We start from the raw sequence: 5337 nt of genomic DNA, 5'->3' as shown, positions 1-5337 counted from the left end.
GAGCACTTGATTGTACTCATGAGGAATCTGTACCTTGACCAGGAGGCTGTCGTTCGAACAGAACAAGGGGATACTACATAGTTTAAAATCAAGAAGGGAGTGCGTCAGGGTTGTATTCTGTCTCCTTCGTGGTGATACCGCCTTGGAAACGCAAGGAGGGGTTGCTATGAGTCGGGTCCGACTCCACGGCAGTGAATATGATCCTTTCATATACTTAGTTTACTCAACTTCACAGACTTCATCCTATTCACCTGAGGTTTAAAATCCTAAGAATTTCTCTAGAAGAAATTTTTACAATATGAATGATACAGAGGAGGTTTCTCTTCTCAAAGACTCTTGACTGTTCCTGTGGTGCTTTACTGCAGGTAGGAGTGGCAATGTCTAAATCCTGGCTTTGTAGGGCAAACAGCTCCAAAAGTCTAGTCAATATTCCACCTCGAGACTTTCCTGTTTGCACAGCACCCTATCTCTTTGCACTCCAAATCTTTTGAATATACTCACAGAGGCATGACCTTGATGTGGCCCCAGAATCAATACTACAGAGGCCTTTCTGGTCCCTGTCCACAGAAGTTTGTTAAGGTTGGAAGGAGAAGACCTCATTATAGTGGACTCTTATCTCCTTTATGACCCCATGTTGAGGACTCTGCTGGTTCACGACTAGAGTGCATTATAATACATAACATTCTTAGTACCCAGAAGGACTTCTGCCCTTTTCTATGGCAATATCCTCCACCCAATTACCATTAACCCTTCAGTAGGCCTTTATGCCTCTTTACTTCTGTCAGTTCGAGTCACTCAAGAATAGCTTATTTTTGGAGAGGGCTTTCTATACACATTCCCTTCATTTTTTGGTTTCCGTGTGTTATCTCTTTATTCTGTATCTCCTTGTCATCCTGTAACAAGTGCATCTGATGCCCTGTCGTACATCTTCTTGGCCATACTTCTGATTTTAGACATGGCTGGCAGGGACAGTTCTATGTGACCTTGGGCTCACATGTCTTACCTTGAGAGAGCAGCATCACATCTTTACTCTCAGCACCAAGTCATCTATGAGGCCCAGGACACTGTATGCACAGCTCAGAAATTTAGAGATGTCAACAATCCCAGGAGCAATCCTCAACCAGCAAGGGATGGAAGCCTGTGAATTAATGCTCCTGCTTCCCACCTTTCAGATAATCATTTTGGGGAGGCATTTTGTACACTTTTCAGGAGGTCCTGGCAGATGTGGGCCCTTGTTGCTTATAGCAATAACCTTGATAATGCACTTCTGTACTGACTTTCTTTCCATCTCCATGTCACATTCCCCACTCCTTCACTCCTCCTCCCTAGAATCACCTCACAAGCAAACTGTTGTTGTTGTTAGGTGCCATAGAGTCAATTTCTACGCATAGCAACCCATGTGACAGACTAGAACTGCCCCCATAGGGTTTTCTAGGCTGTCATCTTTACAGGAGCAGATCACCAGGTTTTTCTCCCATGGAACCACTGGGTGGGTTCCAACTGTTAATCTTTCAATTAGCAGCCAAGTTATGCCACCAGGGATCCTTCACAAACAAACTACCTCTTCTTAAATCCTTGTTTCAGGCTCTGCTTTGGGTTAACCCAAGTAAGACACAGACTTGCTCGCCAAGCAAAGAGGGTGTGATTATAGTGATTGTCCAGCACTCACCGTTTCTCTCCTTCCAGAGTGACGGTGCCCCAGAAGCTGACTTTAGCTGTGGATGGCAGAATAGGGAAGGAGGAAGGAGAAGGATGGGGAGACCATGAGTCTAAGTGAAGAGATAGTGTGGGATGGTGGAGGGGGCCTGGACCTGAACTTAGGTTCTTTTACTGCTCTTACTTATAAACCAAAAAACCAAGCTCACTGCTGTCGAGTCTATTCGACCCATAGGGTTTCTGAGGCAATATCTCTACAGAAGTAAATTGCCCCATCTTCCTTTCAAGGAGTGGCTGATGGCTTTGAACTGCCAGTCTTCTGGTTAGCAGTCAAATGCCTTAGTCACTACACCACCAGAGCTGCTACTCTTACCTCACATAATTGCATCCCATCATGCTAAATTTCAAGTCCTAGCTCTGCCATTTCTTGGTGGTATATCTTAGGTTACTCTGAATTTGCCCCCTCACCTTTCCAGGGATCATCCTTTGATCTGGTGGAATACATTTACCCCATCTGTAAGTTACCAAGGTCTGTGAATAAGCCACAAAGCCAAGGCCCTTTGTTCTTTATGGTTGTTTATGCTATCAGTAGTGATAGAGCTTTTTTTACATGACTTGCTTCTTTTCTACAGTCACCTCCTTTAAGAACTGGGGATATCTCTCACAATTGTCTGTTTTCTGGGGTTCTCAGCCAAAAGCCCCCTAACCAAGCTCGTGCCTCAGACCTCTTCTCTCCTTGAGGGTCATTCTACTGCACAAGTAAGTATGTGGGAAGTCTGTATTCCCTGAGTTTAGCTGTCCCTATCCTGAGGCAAATAATCCTCCTTGTGGCCTAAAAGGACCATCACTTGGGCCCTTATTTTCCAGCCTTCACTGCACTCTAGCTATGTTTACACAAGTTGCCTAGTCCCACGATCCCCCATCATCTATGAAACATGTCCTAGAAATATTGGTCCAGCCCAACATTCACGATGACTCCTGATGTCTTTCATCTCCTAGGCCCAGAGGACAAACTCTTCCCCTTAATGTTCTATTTTGACATTATTCTGCCTCTTTGTTCCCATTTTAGGGCAGTGTGAGGGGAGCTGTGCATTAGCTTTCATGGGCTTTAATGAAGCAGGATTTGACAGCATCTCATATCAGGTATCATCTTTTGTGTGCATGGGGAGAAGGGCTGAGAAATGTTCCTTTAACTCGTGCCAAAAGAGACAGCCTAGAAAGACAAGGAAAAAAAAATCTGATAACTATTTTTTTTCTATTGAAGTCCTGGCCCCTTTCTAAAACATGCAATTCGTTTATATTTCAAATCAGTTGGGAATCGTATCTTTCCACGACAGCATTTCCTTACTTCCTGGAAACCTATATCACAGGATGTATAATAAATGTTTATGCTAACCATAAAGAGGAAAGGAACATTTCATAAAATTTACCATAGACCCCAAGGTGAATTTAATATCAGAGCCTGAGTGAGGAATCCCAAAGCAAGCGAATTTGGGGTTAAAGCCCATCCTGAACCGACTTCATTATGCTTAGCTGATATTCAGGAAAAATGCAAGAACACAACTTCCTGAGGTTCCCAAAAGAAAGAATTGGAATGCGATGCTTGCTTCTGAGCTAATTCTGAGCTTTCTTCCTTGCCTTTCTGATGCCCCACGTGAAGGATTATTACTGAGTGGTTGGTGACTGGCTGTTCCCTGTGTCTTTGAAGGACAAAACAAGAGAAAATTGCTGAAAATAGCCGCAAGACAAGGTAAACTAAGAGGGATAATTTAAATTAGAATGGATTGACTCTTCCAGGGGCAAAAATGGTCCAATATGGAGGGGTGGGTGAGCCCTTGAATCAGAACTGTCTTAGAATATAGCTTGCCTTCACTAAAAATAGATTAGAGTTTTATCTGCCCAGGACAGTTGAGGGCCAGTTTAATCCAGAATCAGGGGCCTGGATGATTGGATGATTCAGTTGCATGCATTTGTTTTTTCTGCAAATCAGTGGACTTGGGATTGGATTTAAGTGCTTTTCTATAAAACCATAGGAGGGGCCACACTGAGGAAACTGGAATCAAGAAACTATTCTTTGGTTTTTATTCTGCTGTTGTTTCTTTTGTGGATGGCCAGGAAAAAAAGAATCCTACAGAAAAGATCTGATATGAGCCATTTCCATGTGGCCTGAAATTTCAAATAACTATCTCCTGAAATAAAATGTCTCTGGCCTGAGGGGACAATGAGAAAACCCTGAGTACAGCACCGTAATGGGACTGACTGCCTGTGTCACTGTGATCTGGCTACATGAATCAATTCTGTGGAACTAAGCAGATCCTGATCCACGTTGTCCACTGACTGAACTGATCAGTGTTGACACACCTGGAGATTCATCCTTCTCACTCTCCCTTCTGGCTTCGGAAGTATACCCCCACCCATTTCTAGCATGAAGAAATAATACTAGGAAGACACTGGAAATATCCTATATCTGGAGAGACTGAAATCTTAATACATCAAATGAAGATGTGTTATAGAGAGACTAACATACTCAACACTTCCTTTCCAAGGGAAGACAATGGGACTAAGCTGAGGGAGCCCAACATTTAAGGAGGCACTTAGTGTCTAAGGCATTTGATTGCTAACCAGAAGGCTGATGGTTCAAACCCACCAGCCACTCCTGGGAAGGAAGATTGGGCAATCTACTTCCACAGAGCTAGATACTGCCTTGGAAACCCAAGGAGGGGTCTCTATGAGTCTAATCCACTCGACGGCAGAGTTTTGTTTTGTTTGTTTTTATTCTCCAAAGCTGACACTGTACTTCCATGAAGTTGAGAGTGTGTGCCTCCTTAAATTTTGCACTTGCCTCAGCCCAGCCCTGGACCTGCTGAGCCAGGCAAAGAAAACAAAACCAACCTGAGCCATAGGAAACCATAGAGCAGCTGCTCAGGGCTCAGCCAGCAGCAATCCCAGAAGAGGCTCAAAGTGACTTCAAGGAACAGACTTGGGTAGTCTAAGTCCCACAGCAGCAGCAAGCTGCAAAAGGACAATTTTCCATTTAGAGTGGCACTTGCCTATGGAATGCTGTGTTTGTTAAAGGACCCAAATGCGAGACCCTCACTGTTTTTTCAAAGACACTTTCCTGATCAATTAACAGTAGAACTGGTTTTAATTAACCAACTGTGTACAGATCTTTGGACTCTTCCTATTATCCAATAGCTAGTCTTCAATCCTTAATTAGCATAACCACAGGGAACCTCCCCTTCTAGCATTTACAGCCCCCTGTCTTATTGGTTCCCCTCAGAGAACCACTCATGCTCCCTTCATAACAAGTTAAAAGACCAATATTTTGTTTGTGTGGTGTGTGTGTGTATACATCTACACCCAGAGGTGCCTTGGAAGAAAGGCCTAGCAATCTACTTCTAAAAAATCAGCCATTGAAAACCCTGTGGTAGAGAGGCTGACAAAGGAAAGGAGACAGGTGGTGTGTATATAAGTGCTGTCAACTAGTGAATACAGGAGCACACCACAGTACTCTGCCTGTATAGATAACATACAAACAAAACAAAGAAAAAGAAAATTGTGGGCAAGTCACTCCAACATATAATCGCCAATGAAATATAAACACAAAAACGTCACAATGCCTCAGAGACAACAGAGCATCACAGTCCACACAAAGAAGCAAGATAAAGCAGGAGAAACAAG

Source organism: Orycteropus afer, unplaced genomic scaffold (genome assembly GCF_000298275.1).
Source record: "Orycteropus afer afer isolate SDZICR_OR568_19922 unplaced genomic scaffold, OryAfe1.0 scaffold00341, whole genome shotgun sequence".
Classification (NCBI taxonomy): domain Eukaryota; kingdom Metazoa; phylum Chordata; class Mammalia; order Tubulidentata; family Orycteropodidae; genus Orycteropus; species Orycteropus afer.
This window is presented reverse-complemented; position numbering follows the sequence as displayed.